The sequence below is a fragment of the Myotis daubentonii genome, chromosome 17 (assembly GCF_963259705.1).
Source record: "Myotis daubentonii chromosome 17, mMyoDau2.1, whole genome shotgun sequence".
In the NCBI taxonomy this organism is placed as follows: domain Eukaryota; kingdom Metazoa; phylum Chordata; class Mammalia; order Chiroptera; family Vespertilionidae; genus Myotis; species Myotis daubentonii.
The window spans coordinates 3716682-3733041 of record NC_081856.1 but is presented as its reverse complement, the minus strand read 5'-3'; the positions used below and the strand labels follow the sequence as shown (position 1 = coordinate 3733041).

The 16360-nt window shown below is 44.6% G+C and overlaps 1 protein-coding gene across 1 annotated transcript in view; it reads left to right on the top strand.

Annotated features, from left to right (window-relative positions):
- The window catches only part of RALYL (RALY RNA binding protein like), a 585850-nt gene that overhangs the window by 319426 nt on the left and 250064 nt on the right, over positions 1 to 16360 (top strand). The gene's annotated exons all lie outside the window — the stretch shown is intronic.

The window sequence follows — 16360 nt, the reverse complement described above, 5'->3', positions numbered from 1 at the left end:
CCTGGCTGGAGAACCTAGCGAGGGAACATGGCTACAGAACCTCTCTGGAGATCGAGACCATTCCTTCTTCGCCGACTCCGTCCACACCTTTGGGACCCCTGGACCCACTGGGGTTGGACCCCGGCAGTCTAGCTGGGGTTCTTGAGTGGTTCCCTCTACCAATTCTCTCCGAGGAGCAGTGCGTGGGGCAGTGGCCTGTGTTGAGTAAATGAACATTTAGTGAGAGCGAGGGTGGAAGTGCTGAGTCCATGACCCACTCCCCTTAGAGATGTTTGCCGAGTGGTTGAGATGCTACTCTCAACAAAGCCACATTTTAATTTTATGTGAATTGTGATATCTACTAACAGCAGTGAACCTAGTGACAGATAGGTGAGAGGATGCTTTTTGTTTGAAATCCAGGAATTTCTCCTGATGAGGTTTCGAATCCCTTAAAGGCCACCCTTTCATCTGATGTAGCAACAGCAATAAGAGGCAGGAGCGTCCTGAGTCCTGGTGGGATTCTGAGGACACTGACATTCAGGCAGGTGCAGGCCCTCACCTGCTGAGGGAAGGCCTGCTGTCCCAGGCCCAGTCCGTCCTCCCTGCTGCCACCCAGGGCCGGTTGTGCAGCCAGATGTTGTGCCCTCAATCCAGGTTGGCTTTTCCAGACAGCCTCCTGCACAGCTGGGGCCAGCACATGTCCCATGATGCTCCACCACAGTCAACCTCCTGCACAGCTTGGGCCAGCACGTGTCCCGTGATGCTCCCACCACAGCCAGCCACCTGCACAGCTGGGGCCAGCACATGTCCCATGATGCTCCACCACAGCCAGCCACCTGCACAGCTGGGGCCAGCACATGTCCCATGATGCTCCCACCAGTCAACCTCCTGCACAGCTTGGGCCAGCACATGTCCCATGATGCTCCCACCAGTCAACCTCCTGCACAGCTGGGGCCAGCACATGTCCCATGATGCTCCCACCAGTCAACCTCCTGCACAGCTTGGGCCAGCACATGTCCCATGATGCTCCCACCACAGCCAGCCTCCTGCACAGCTGGGGCCAGCACATGTCCCGTGATGCTCCCACCACAGCCAGCCTCCTGCACAGCTGGGGCCAGCACATGTCCCGTGATGCTTCCACCACAGCCAGCCTCCTGCACAGCTGGGGCCAGCACGTGTCCCGTGATGCTCCCACCACAGCCAGCCTCCTGCACAGCTGGGGCCAGCACGTGTCCCATGATGCTCCCACCACAGACAGCTTCCTTCTGAGCTCAGAGTGGCATTTTACAGCTTCCTCTTCCCTCTGGACTCTGCAGGGTGGTCAGTGGAAAGCCTGAGTAACTTGTGAGTAAACAAGCCCAGTTCTTGGTCCGATCACTTTAAATTGTTCTTCCAAGTAACATTGGATCCAGGAATTTCAAGCAATGAAGTTTCTGTCTTGAAAGGGATCCAGGCAAAGCACCGTGTCCCTGGCCACGTTGCCCCTGAGTGCCAGTGACCCAAGCCTTTCTCCTCTGGGGACATGCACCACCCTTTCCTCTTCCTCCAGCTGACCTTTCTGAGTCATTTGAGACTGACGTGTCCTTGTGAAAAGGACTCGCAAAACTGACATTTAAGAGGTGAGGAGTCAACTTGCGAACAGCCTGGCTGTTTCATTATAGACCTTTTTGTGTTATGGGAGATAACAGCATGTCTTGTGTTACAGTTAAGAATAGTTTTGTTTTTTTTTTAATTTCTTTTGGGGTGATAGTTGCTATTCCTGTTAGCTGCACTCATTTCTGTGGTTTTAATTTACCTCCCAGTTTTGCAATTATCAGTGGTTTTTCTCTTGGTTTATGTTGATCTACATACACTGAAATTTGAATGTAAAGTTTCTGGTCACTGGAGTGGAAGTCCTCTCATGGAGGTAATTAGGCGGCATGGATGGGGTTTCCCATCATGTACATCTCAGTGGGGCTGCTCGTCACTGCTCCCGGACCCTCAGACTGTCCTGTGCGCTGCTGCGGGCTCAGCAGCTCCTGAAACATGCCCTCCTCCCCTGCGGGCCACCAGCGTCCCTCTGCCCTGAGCCGGGGCTGGGAGGGAACCTCCACCCACAGTGACGCCCAGCTGCAAAGAACACAATCAAAACGCAGGAAACATCACTCACATTTTTATGTAATTGTCATACAATTCTTTTCTGAAAAATAGTTGAATGTTCATTGTTCAAGGCCCCAAGTAGCATTTTGCATGCATTTGCATGGTTCTTCATCTAACATTTTTTGTGGAAATTATTGAGCAATATTTTCTATTTATCTGGGAAAAATAATAAAATAGTATTTTTATCTTTATGTTAGCAGTTCGATGAGTAAAGTGTTTCTTGTAGCGCATTTATAAATTTACTATTAGGGTTATTTTGAAACCTTGAAATGCACAGTGTGAAGACATATAGGAAGTAATTGTACTTACAGTGGGAGTGGGAGTATGAAAATAGAAGCAAGCAGGAATTTTGTTCAGCATCCTATACAACCACAAAATACAGCTCAGGATAATCTGAAAAGCAGAAATAAGAGCCTTCTTGTTTTTCTTTTCTTTTCTTTCTTTTTTTTTTCTTTTTTTTTTTTCTTTTTTTACATTTAAAGCCATCAACATAGCCTTTGCTAGTTCAGAAAATACCTATTTGTGGTGAAATTAAATTTTCATCTTATGCTGATTCATTTTTCATATAAATGATTGTGACTTTAGCTTATTAAATAGAACTATTTATTACATTGGTTAGTCGTGGGAGCATTGGAAGTGTCATGATAGAAGGGGAAAATTAGTATATGATCACCAAAGAAAGAGTAACGCGGCAAAGATCTGGCATAAAAATACAAATACTGTTAATGACAGTGATAACGTATTTCAGATATAGGGGCTCAGGTGGGGAACAGGTACATCTCAGGGTGTGACCAGGCTGTGGTCCAGTATTTACAACAGATGGACTCAGGCGAGAGCAGGGAGGTCAGACGTGTCAGCTATGAAGAGACAGGACATGAGGGAAAAGAAGCTGTTGGGAGATGTTGAGGGTTGGGTGACAAATTCCAAGGGAGCTGTAGAGGAATCATGAGTGACAGCTCTGAGCTCCAATCACACAGAAGCAGTATAGTAGGGTGTGTGGTTTTGTTTGTTTTTGTGTCTTTAAGTTTCCAGAAACAGATACTAACTCTGGCTGATCTAAGCAAGCAGAATTTATTGAAAGTTTGTGTGAGAGTTTACAGAATCCATGGGAAGACTGGAGAACCACATGTGGAAAACAATGAGTCCAGAGTGACTCTCGGCTCTAAAACATCCTTCCTAGACTCATGGGGACACATTTTAAATTGTCATTTTCACGCATGATTAGGTTTATAAGGACAGTGTCCAAACGCCAAGCTTCAGTTCCCTGTCTACCTGTTGGTAGAAAAGCACAGTACACTTGAGTGAATTCCTCCCTTGCTATGAACAATAGAAGAGGTACTTTCTCAAAAGCAGCAGTTACTAAAAGTGGGAGAAATGGATACTAAACAGCAACATGACAAATAATAGTAATAATGGCACCAGAAGGTAGAAATTGCCTAGGGCTGTGGGTAATTCTGTAGACACCTACCAGCTTCTGAAGGAGCAACAGGACAGTGGAGACACCATAGCAAGGTTATAGTGATGTTTTTACATAGGAAGCCACCATCCTCCATTCATTCATTCGTTTGTTCATTCATTCATTCATTGCTTTTTCCATTTCTTAATTGTGATTACTATTGTAGCAATGCTTTTCTTGCCCTAAAACCTAATGTTCATCTTTGCCAAAGAATTCTCTTCTGGGAACCTCACCTCCTCTACATTCATAAAGATGATGTCTTAGGGTAATACAGACAGACTAAACCATGTATTGGTGGTAGCTGAGACGGGAAGCCTAATTTCAAAGTCAAGAAGAGAGGATAAGATAGGCACGGATGCCTGGGGGCAGGGGAGTCTTCACAGGAAGGAAGCCGGTCACCTGCTTACCTGCTGGGAGGGACGGTCCAGGAGAGGGTTTCAAGTCTATCCGAGAACTGGTAGTTCAGGGCTCTTGGCTTGACCAGTTAGCTCTTCCCTTCCCCTGCGTGTCTGTCTCTAATCATCAGATGGGTACTTTGTTTGCTCTGCTGGGTTTGTGCCTGTGCAGCAAAGGAATCATCTTTTAGACTCAGTGCAATTAAGAAACTCCGGAGTCTTAGAAGTTTTATTGTATTTTTCAGAAGATTCTGCTCTTTTTCTTCAATAAGTCATTGTCGAATACCTATAGTAGATCAGGCATTGTGTCAATTAATGCCAGTCCCCGGAAATCTAATCCTTCTTAAGCCAGGCACCCAACAATAGCGAAACTTAAGATTGTGTGCTGCCCATTGCATTTTTCTTCAATAAATAGTTGTGGTACAAAAAAAGATGATGAAAATCTCTCATTGAAAATACCAAAGTTAACGAATAGCAGTTAATCTAAAATTTTAATTATAGTCACTAATTAGAACTAGCCAAATATGAATACCTAAAGAACATCTCAAGGTAATGGCTCATGTAGATGAAAAAATTAGCATACATGCAAATTGTGCTTTATTCTGTTTCTCTGCAAAGCTAATTGCTAAGGGCACTACCTTGGTTAGGTTCTGAGCAAAGCATCCAGGTACTTTGAAGGATTACCAAGGCCGGTATCTATGAGCTCTTTTCAACCAGGCCCTTCAGGTTTCTCCCCAACAGTCGCTCTCTGATTTCATGTCCAGAGCCCACAGCTGAGCGAAGGCCTTTTTGAGAAGTGGAAGGTACCAGATTACTCAGCTGCCAGAGATTATTGTTCACATTTATAGTTGAATCTTAGAATATACACCTGAAGTGCACTCTGTTAATTCCCAGACGTTTTTTCCTATTGATTTTTAGAGAGTGTAGAAGGAAGGGAGGAAGAGGGAAGGAGGGAGGGAGGGAGAGAGAGAGAGAGAGAGAGAGAGAGAGAGAGAGAGAGAGAGAGAGAGAGAACATCAATGTGAGAGAGACACATCAATCAGTTGCCTTCCTCACTCACTTTGACCATGACTGGGGATTGAACCTGCACTGGGAATTGAACCTGAGACCATTTGGTGCATGGGCCAACACTCTAACCACTGAGCACACCGGTCAGGGATGAAGTTCACTTGAACACACCTGAAAGGACTCCAAACTTTCCATGTGTTTGTTCAAATTCTTTTTTTTTTCAAATGGTAGCCTGTTATTCTACATGGTTGTGAATCTTCCAGATGTAAATCTTCTGACATTTAACTTAGTGTGCATACCAATGGGATGTGAGCACATGTGATCACAGTTTCTTCATTGCAGCCTCAGTTTCCTCATCCATAAAATGGGAGTAATGGTCTTGCTGTGAGCAGCGCTGGGCCTCTGAGTCAGGCTGTGTTCTCGCTTCAGAAACTGCTGCGGCCAGCTCCTGTCACTTTCCCCGTGGCCCCTGGCCAGAAGGAGAGGACCTTCCTCAATAGGACTGTGTCAGGGTCACACATCCTGGCTGAGTCGGCCCCAGGAGAGGCCATCTGCCAAAAGAGGAGCAGAAAGAGATGTCTTTATTGGAGAAAACCCAGGAATGGTGACTGGATCCCTTTATCCACATATTTGCCACACCACATAGAAGGCTTGGGGACAGGGGTGGGTCCCGGTTGGTTGATAAAGGTCAGAAATCCTCTTCTTGCCCCACAGTTCCCAGAATCCTCATCGCATCCAGCATCTCCACACAATTACATTTTAATAAACTCGGGTCCCTGAAAATATAAATTACAAGTATAATCTTGTAGAAACTGATCTTGGAAATGGAAAATAATTATGTATGATTGCAAATAATCATTTGTTCTCTAATTTGGTGTCTTGGAACTAGTTGTTGAGCATATGGAGAGGAGAGCCTTTCTATAGTCATCCTCACTCTTGGAACAGTTCTGTGCAGAGATGCAAGTTCAGGTCCTAAGGAAGCTCAGGGAAAACTCTGAGCTTTAGCTTAGAAACACCAGCAATTGGGACAGATTTAGGGACTTTCGTGTAAGCAAACCCTGAGTGATTAAATTGGGCAACTTCTTTTCTAATTCCCAGCCATCACTGCCCTGTTGAAAACTTAGATTTTTTCTTGGTTTTTTATGTGTGGGAAATTGCTTCCCTAGCAATAAAACATATTTCCCCTTTAATCCATGGTTAAAGATACTGTTTTAAAGGCTGACTCTCTGTTATTTCACCTTTTTAGCTTATGGCATTATGAATCTGTTGCTAATTTTAATAACATGATTCTGTACTATATTTAGGAGATATACTTTATTATAGATTTTTGCCAAGTGTTATGTTTTTTTGGTTTTTTATTTTGATATTTGAGGGTCATAATTTTAACAATATAAACAGAATCCAGTCTAAGACCTTTAGAAGGTCCTAGGTTTTCACATGTGCATGAACATGTATTTGCTAAGGTCCCTGGAGAAGACATTGTATATCTATACAATGCAAAAGAAAAAATGTCTTGCATGAACTGCCCTGGAGTGAGTGTGGGTTATCCTATAGCTGTCTCTGCTCAGATTTAATTCTTCAACCTAACCGTGTTTGGTCTATCAATCCCAGCACTAAGATCAATAGAATTGATGGGAAAAGCAGTCCAAAAATATAGGTCAAATAGCTCTGCTTTTCTCAGTGGTCGGTTGATATAAATCTCCTTTGAGTGGTTGCTGTTATGCTCAGGATGACTGATCTGAGCCAGAGGACACCAGGCGGCCAGCCCCCTGGAGCTCAGTCAGAACCTGCCTGTAGGACACCTGTCACCAGTGGTGGTTGCACTTCCCTTGAGCACTTTCATGCATCATGACTGTTGGGACTGAGCCTTAGACTAAGATTAAATCTGTATTTTGTGGTGTTTACTCTTGTCTCACACTCACCATCTGCATTGTTCCAGGAGCCTGGCATTTTATCTACAAAATATCTATTCAGATACTTCCACTGCCATCGCCATCCCATGAAAGTCTTATTTTTTATTCTCTCAGCTAAACAGCCCCTGTCCTTTCAACATTTTTCCTATGGATGATTTCTAGGCCTTTTATTGTTTTCCTGCTTATCTTTGCATTAATTCTCCCTAAAGTGTTGGTAACTATTGCAAACAGTGGGAGTTTTAAATGTACAAGGACTTTTACAATTACTGTCAGAGAGCTAGAAGGGAGGTTTATGTGGGGCCCAACTCTCTCAAGCTACACTTCCTCAAATTCCCATGAATGTGACCGGCGCCTTCTGGATGCCCACTGAGCAATACTTTCATCTTACCTGGGGAGGATTTCTCTATCTAAAAATATGAAGATCTCATTCATGCAGAGTACTGTTTAGGCAAATGCCCTTTCATGCTCTGTTCATGCTGACATTCATTTTGTTGATTTTGTTTTATAATTTCCCCTTAGAAAATTCTCTTAACATTTTTATCCTATGTCCTAATATACTAGCAGCCTCACCCAGACTTGCATCTCTGCCTTCTGGTGACCGATAAATGGGCAAATATTAAATTACATTCTAAAAAATATCTCTCCATGACTATATTAAGTTATGTATGTAAATGATGATAAAATAGATTAATTAACTAATACTATTTGAGAGCGTAATTTCAAGACCTAATTCTGACAAACTAGATGTTTATGTAGCCCCTTTTCTTTAATGTGGCCCATTTCGCTAGAAGAGAAAAATTCATAAAATACCTTCCAAAAATTAATATTTTCAATTTCTGTAGCTTTTAAATTACAGGCCATTTCTAGTATCAAAACAAGGAATATTTATTTTAGTATCACTTAGTCTTTCCAAACTCTTTATAGTTTCTAGAGATAATTTCTATGATTAAATAAGATTATGCCATATATGAAAAAGTTACATAAACTTTAAAAGCACTAGGCATTGTAAGGGATTACAAAGGGTTGAAAAAGATCTACTTACTAATGATCTGTTCTAACATTTTTCTGGAAGTTAGCATTCAACGTGCGGATCAGGAGTTTTTAGAATGCCCAAGAGCTCCTAGAGAAGAACTAGTGAACCATACGTCTCCACAAGCACATGGAATTAATGTGTGGATGAGGGCCTGTAGTTGATGGCAATGAAGGGCCCCTGGAGCAGGTACCTGAGCTCCCAGGTAGCACCTGGCCCATAGAACAGCGAGGAGGACTAGGAGGACTGGCGTGGGGTGGGTCCCCGAGTGCACGTGAGGGACCAAGAGAAAAATGACAAGCTCAGGCCTGTTAACTCTCAACGTCAGCCACTATCTGAGAATCAGAGAACTTCCACAGTAGCCTGAACTGAGCTTGCACTTCCTGTAGCTGCAGGGCTGCTATTGCTGAAATCAAACACAAATGCCGTTGTGCAGGTCGCTGCATTGCAAAGCTCGTTGAATTCAGCCTCCGCAAGTTCTCCTGTGGAAATTTAGGGCCTTGGGTGGAGAATGGGTCTCTGAATGTTGGAACGTACCTCCTTTTTGGACACACAGGAAACAGACAATCTTGAGCAGCAGACCCAGCAGGTCTGGTAATAACACCTGAGGTGTCCGTGGCACAAAGGACTGGGTGGAGCCTCTGCTGGTCCACCTGCAGCTTTTGGTCCATACAGAGGCCTGATCTCAGGTAACTCCCTCCTTTGGAGAAGCAGCTGCTGGTCTGCGATGGGGCCGTGGTGGACACGACCATCTAACCCTGAGACAGTAGGTGTCCCTGCAGCAGAGAGCTCTAACTCCCACTGAGTGTGTCCGACCCCCTCCGTGGAGGCTGGGCCAGAGCAGGAGTCCTCTGTCCTGAACTCAAATGGGACAGATAAGGTCAAGGTGAGCAAGTCCAGGAATGTCTGGCAGGAAAAGCCTTTTGCTGGAGCAGATATTCCAGGCTCCGCAGCACGAACCAGGCAGATTGTAACTCACTGAGGACCTCAGAGAACAGCTGAAACAGAACTCAGGGCACGTTAGCAGTGAGCCCTGTTCAAGCTGCTCCTGAGGGGCCTTGGTTTCCAGCCTCAGGCAGCCAGAGGGCAGACCTCCTTACTCCCAGCAGGTCTTAACCCTTCCCTCCCAGGACTCCCAGCAGGTTTTAACCTTTCCCTCACTTTATCAGTGAACTTGGCTGTTCACTCATGCTGGAATCTTGGGCCCTTACAGCACCTTTCTGAGCTGTCTCAGTATCCTTGTCTGTAAATGTGGGTCATGTCACCCACCTCACAGGATTATCATGATTCAATAAAATAACTGATATAGACCAAATAGAACAGCCCAAAATGGTTGGTTTCCTCTTTTTCCCTTATCCCATCCTCCCCCAGTAACTGAAGGTGGAAAGGATTAATTGCCTTGTGCCTTAGTCCATTGGACACAAAAGTGATTCATCTGAATTAGGTCAGGCAGAAGTGCAGTCATTTGGCTTCTGCGATGCATCCCTAATGGAACAGCGCCGTGTGTATCTTTCCACAGGGCCCATTAGACGTGTGCCGTCTGGGGTCTTTAGGAGAAAGAGTGATGACTCGCATAGTACATTTCCTGCCTTCTCATGCTGTAGCTTTCATTCTTCGCCTTTTTAACAGAAAGTCCTTCTGCAACAAGAACATTGTAAAACCATATCCTGCTGACGTGCTGCTATATTGGAAACCAAAAAATGACAAATGCCCAAATAAACCCACACTATAAAAAAGTGGTAGGTAGGGCAGAGGTGGGGACAATGGATTAAAAAAAGAAAAAAATAGAGCTGTTCCTGAATTAGAAACGAAATTCAATCCTGAAGACTGAGTGTTCTACCCTGGCTGGGCAGCTCAGTTGGTGAGAGAATCGTCCCCACACACCACGGTTCTATCTAAAGGAATAGGTGTGCAGACCTGGTAGAGGCCTGAGCCTCAGGCACAAACACAAAGATCAATCTGCTACACGCTGGCTCCAGCATCGTGATGAGGGGAGCCTGGGGATGAGGGAGGCGACGCACTCCCCAGCAGTGCTCCTCGGCCTCTGTAAGGACTCAGGAATGTGCCTGTGTCCCAGGAAGAGGCTGGAAACCAGACTACTCAAAGTGACTTGGAGCCGGGGAAACTCCAGAGGTGAAATCCACTGTTACCCGGGGATCTTGGAAGGATTCTGGAGCAGATATCTACTCCTGGGTTTAGTCTATAACATTTACTTCAAATTCAATAGCCATCAGCTCTATGGCACCATCTGCCCCTGGCTTATCCCTCACCAGCTGAATAGCTTTTAAACAGATATTTTAATGTCAAGCTACGTACTCTTCAGAAGCATCATTTACTTTCAACAAAATAGAAAAGACCCTCAACCAGACCTCTGACTTGCTTTGCTTTCATTTCACTCCCTTGATGATACAGAAGGCTCTGGTTTGTGAATTATAAAAGGGAAAAATTGCTAAAATAATAGCATGACATTTGTATTCTGCAGCAGGGATTAGAAGTCTTTTCTATTTATTTTAACGCCTCTGAATTTCCCAGTTAATCTCCCATTAAAATCTCGCATATGTCTGTTGCTTGTTTGTAAGTCAAAACTAAAAACATGTCTATTGGATTGTTTATAATCAAATATAAACATAAAATCATGTATTTGAAATGCATGTCCTTATTGGAAGCAGTGAGAACTCATTTTTAAAAGTGTAACTAAAGGTAGTTTAAAAGATTGCTTCCTTCTGTAGAATCCCAGAAGGGCGACCATTGTTTTGCTTCAGTTTGGGTTGAGAGTGAATTATTCCAGGAAACCATTTACTCACATGTTTGGGCATCAATAATTGCCTGGTACAGCGTGGAAAGTGTTCTGTCTCCTGAGAATCAGGAGGACAGCCCCATCAATAGAGGGTCATTTGAGGCCTTGTCTTGCTGAGGCAGCCAAAGCTCCTGCTTAATGCCCAGGCTGTTACCAAGCACCTGTGTGCCCCAGGGACGCTGACATGGACATCCCCTTCCCTCTTAATGGGCCCTTCAGGGGGAGAGAATTCCCAGGCTGCACATCCAGGGCTGCGGACAAGTGGCCAAGGCAGCCCCTCTTGGGTCCCCTTCGGTCTTTAGAAATGGAAATGCTGGGTGTGAAACATGTGATTGTCCCATCACACCCTCCCTTAATTATCCAAGAAGATTGTTTTAGCTTAAATAATAAAAGATTATTGTTCACTCATGTCATAGTCCAATGTTCTCTAAACAGTGGTCCATGGACCTTGCAGGGGTGGGTGTGGCCTGTAAGGTCCAAACGTTTTCCTTAGTAGTTGATAACAATGTCTTTTTCAGTGTGTTGACATTTGCACTGATGGTAAAACAGCAACGATTAATACAACTGCAGCCATCTTTGCACAAATCCAAGCAGTGGCATCAAATTACAATAGTAGCCACTATCTTTTTCACTGCCACTCATTTACAGTCAAAACATTGTTTCTTTTAAAATATGTCCTTCATGAAGAAAGGATAATTAATATTTTAAATTTTTATTGTTGAAAGAATTACAGGTGTCCCCTTTTCCCCTCATTGTTCCCTCTTGTTCACCCCTTCCCCCCAGCACCTCACCCCAGGCTTTCACCACACTATTGTCTGTGTCTGTGGTTACACATAAATGCATACAGGTTCTTTGGTCAATTTCTCCCCACCCACCCATTGACCCTCACCTGTCCTCTGAGATTCTGCAGTCTGTTCCATGCTTCTATGTCTCTGGATCTATTTTGTTCTTCCGTTTATTTTGTTCATTATATTCTACATATGAGAGAGGTCATGTGATACTTATCTTTCTCCGACTGGCTTATGTCACTTAGCATAATACTCTCCAGGTCCCTCCATGCTGTTGCAAATGGTAAGAGAGCCTTCCTTTTTACAGCTGCATAGTATTCCATGGTATAAATGTACCACAACATTTTTATCCACTCATCTACTGATGGGCACTTGGGCTGTTTCCAGATCTTAGCTATTATAAATTGTGCTGTTATGAACATAGGGGTGCATATATTCTTTCTGATTGGTTTTTCAGGTTTCTTGGGATATATTGCTAGAAGTGGGATCACTGGATCAAATGGCAGTTCCATTTTTGGACCTTGAGAGCTTGTTTGGAGTTTCTAGCAGGGGAGCATAGCTACTCATATACCCTTGACCGAAGACCGGTCCTCTCCTCGGGGGGAGGGGGGGAAGGTCATCCTCTTCGACCGAGCATGCAGCTTCAGGAGGGACGCACATGGATCAGTGAGGGAGGAGGGGGAAACCCGCCTAGCCAGCCAGATCAGCCGAATCAACCCTGGCAATCAATGGGGTGACAGATGTCGCAGCCAGATCACCCTCACATCCGGCAATTCCATTTTTAATTTTCTGAGGTAACTCCATACTTTTTTCCACAGTGGCTGCACCAGTCTACATTCCCGCCAGCAGTGTATGAGGGTTCCCTTTTCTCTACAACCTCATCAACACTTGTCATTTGTTGATGGTAGCCATTCTGACAGGTGTGAGGTGATACCTCATTGTCATTTTAATTTGCATCTCTCTGATGATTAGTGGCTTTGAGCATTTTTTCATATGTCTCTTGGCCTCTGTATGTCCATATTGGACATACAGAGAGGTGTCTATTTAGGTCCAATAGTTAATATGAAAAAGTAAAGTGTCGCAGTCACAGGTTTCAACAGAAATGACCCACTGTGAGGGGCCATTGATTTCATTCTCCGTCAGTCATGTACTTGTTGGCTTGAAAACAAAGACACCTTACAACTTAGACTGTGAAAGTAGGCAGCTTTCCTTTATGTTCATGTGACACGTGTGTTAGTTTCTCCTTTATCCTAGACCAGTGATGGTGAACTGTTTGAGCTCGACATGTCAGCATTTTGGAAAACCCTAACTTAACTCTGGTGCCATGTCACATATAGAAATTTTTTGATATTTGCAACCATAGTAAAACAAAGACTTATATTTTTGATATTTATTTTATATATTTAAATGTCATTTAACAAAGAAAAATCAACCAAAAAAATGAGTTCGCGTGTCACCTCTGACACCTGTGTCATAGGTTCGCCATCACTGTGGAACTAGACATATAAATAAAACATACCAGAACTTCAGTTGTCATGAACACTATAAAGAAGCCCTAAGCATAGGGAGGACGTTTTAAAGATGTGTTTTGATTTCTAGGAATAAATTCCATTCCACAGTTAGATATTTATGTGTAATTTCAGATCACATGAGAACACGTGGTGGACTTAGAGAAACGGCCGCCTTTTATTTTGCCTGCGACTCTGGGCTGTCAAGGGCTGAATGGATGGCAGATGCATGTGTTTTTATGGCTGAAACTGCGTGTCTTCAGGCACCCTGTTTGCTCCTCAGGTTGACAGGGGTGCCACAGCCTGAGGCAGCGTGGCTGGAGGTTGAGACAGTCTCCGGGGGTGGACAGCGGAACCTGACCCACGTGGGCGCCTGTGTGAGCCGCACATTGCTCTCTCTGCTTAGCTGTTTACCTGTGAAATGAAGAGAAGCAGTATCTCCCTCACAGCATTTTTGTCCCATTAAGGGAACGTGTGTGCTTCTTAGACAACACCTGGCACAGTGAGCTGGCCACAGCTGTCGCCGCGCAGCAGCGATAACAGCATCCGTCTCTTCACAAGTCCACCCGCCTGGCTCCTGGGAATTTTCAATTCTGGCAGAAGTCCCAACCTCAGTCAGACCCCAGGGCCCCAGAGCCTACCCTGGTGCTCCCCACCTCCCGGTTCCCAGCTCCCCCGTGGCCACTGCTGCTCTCTGAGCTTCTGCTGCGCCACTGAAGGTGCTGCCCACAGCTGCCGCCTGGCAGCCCAGGCCTCCGGGGAGCCAAGGGGAGCAGCAGACAAGCAGGCCGGCGTCTGTGTGGGGCACAGCCCATCTCAGGGCTCTGAGGCTGACACTGTCCGCCTGGTCTGCAAGGTGCCCTCCGGAGGCTGGTGGAGGGAGCCCAGGAGGAAAGGCGAAGGGCCGGGCTTGCAGGTGAGGCGGGTGGCAGGTCCCTGCAGCCTGCGGGGCCTGAAGTCCAAGGGGAGCCACAGGGCCGGGCGCCCGCGCGGAGGGAGAGCAGCTGGTGCTGTGGAACCATGTCCTGGGTCAGTGTTGCAGGTTTAAGCTGAGTGAGAGGACTCATCTGGGGGTGCACAGCTACTCCAGCATTCCAAAGGAAAACCACGACCTTTAGGAATAAAACTTTAAATCTCCTTTTTAAACAGTTCCCACGATATTTGTTTAAAGATGATTTTAGTTATTACATTTTTATCACTTTGGTCTCTGCTTCAAGAGGTGTGAAATCTAGGAAAACAGAAAAAAAATATTTTCATAAGAGGAAATACATTTAAAGTTAGTGAGAAAATAAAGAAAATCTGTGAAAGGGTTGTGTTTTAGTGTAAAAATAAAGAACAGAATTTAAAACATTCAGAATCTTAACTAGTGCCACAAACCATTATGTTCAGTGTCTTATGGGACAGTGTTAGCTTTACTGAGTGTTTTTAGCACCAAGTCTTGCTCCCCTTGTCTTGGAATGACAAGCCATTAGAATTCGTACAGCACCAACTTGGGTGACAGAAATCATTGAAAACTAAACTCAGTCCTCCTACTTTTCAGAATTGGAGGAATTTCTGACAAAATGGGAATTATTAACAAAGTTCTGTTTTTCATTATTAAATATCTAATAATTTTTAAGAAAGAATAATGGTTTCATCCAGTTCTGTCCAACAGGGACACCATGTGAACTACAGTTAAGTTTAAATTTTCTAGGAGTCGAACTAACAAAAATAAGTAAAAAAAAAAAAAAAAAAAAAAAAAGATGAAATTACTTTGTAACATATTCTAGTTAACCACTACCCAGAATATTATCATTTTAGCCATGTAATAAATATAAAAACTATGAGGTAATATCCAAAATACTAATCAACGTAAAATGTCAATGAGATTTCTTTAAATCTTCTTTCATACCAAGTTTCCCAACACTGGCGTGTATTTTACACTTAGCACACTCTTCCGTTTCATTAGCAGCCACAACCAGCAGCAAAGACTTAAATAAGTTCACCTTCATTCCACTCATTCATTTACTGAGCGCTTGAAATCCATAACTGACATATTAATTAAGAGCAGATGTGTTTTATGGTCTATATTTATGCTAAACAATATTTTCAAGTTCTTTCTGGAAACCCCCTCATGCCAGCTACAGAACGTGCACTGTTGCAGGTACAGCTCAAGTGCATTTTGTCATTGTGAATATCGTTACAGTTATTAAAAGCCTTCTGTCTGCAGAACAACTTCCCCAACTGTCAGGACAAGATAACCATGTCATTACGCTCAGATCTCCTGGTCGGTATTCAAAGGGGCAGGGCAGGGTCTTGTCTCTGGTCCCCAAGGCCTGGGGCCTTGAGTGGGAGGCTGGACCTTGGAGCCCCCTGGAACCTTGGTTCAGTCACAGGTCTGGAGCCTAACCCTCGAGAATGGAGATGAGCTGCACCCACAGGGCCCAGGTGTCCTGTGGGCGTGGCTCCTCCCAGCCTGGCTTATCTCAAGGGGCCAGGACTCCAAGGTGCATTGTTTTCTAGGACTTAGAAGTCCCACAGTGTCATTTCTGCTCTTTTCTGTTGGTGACCGGCACGTCGTTATGGTCAGTCCAAACGCCCGGGGAGGTGATGTGGGCCGCACCTCTCTATTGGAGTGTCCAAGACCTGGGGCAATGTTTGAAAAGCGCCACATCACTGCTTTCTGAAGCCTTCGCTTCATCGTGTCCCCGTCTTGTCTGCTGGGCTTGCAGAGCCCAGTGGATACGAGCCCACTTGTCTGCTGGGCTTGCAGAGCCCACCGGGACACGAGCGCTGTCACTTCTGGATGCTCAGAGGCTGGCGTAACGTGCCCAGCGCACACATGCAGCAGAGCTGTGAGGCTGTGTTGGCTGATAAGTGGTGGGGTCTGCGGAGGCTCAGCCCGTGGTGCTCAGTAGCCGTTAGCTCAGGTGCTGAACAGTCACCATGACGATACATCCTTGGGTTTCAGCTCAAACACCTGCAACACATTTTGCCTTGATTAAGTCACTTGGATTCACTAAGCCTCGGTTTCCCTTTTGTAAAATGAAGGTATTAATAGTTCACTTTCAAGGATATGAATAGTATCAAATGGAATAATCTGTATAAAATGCTTATGATAGTGTCTGGCACACATTCGGCCAAGTATTTTACAAATATCTGTCCGTAACTCTGGCAAATGTCTCCATGGATTATTCCAGGGACAAAGGAATTTTTATGAACAATGTGGAGGAAGAGTTAGTTTCCTATTTCAATCCATAGAGAGAGGACAATTCTCGAGCAGATTGATTATGGTACACGTTATTATATAAGGTCATATGTGTTCTTGAAATGGTCTACGAGCAATCAAATCAAGTACATTTCCAGGT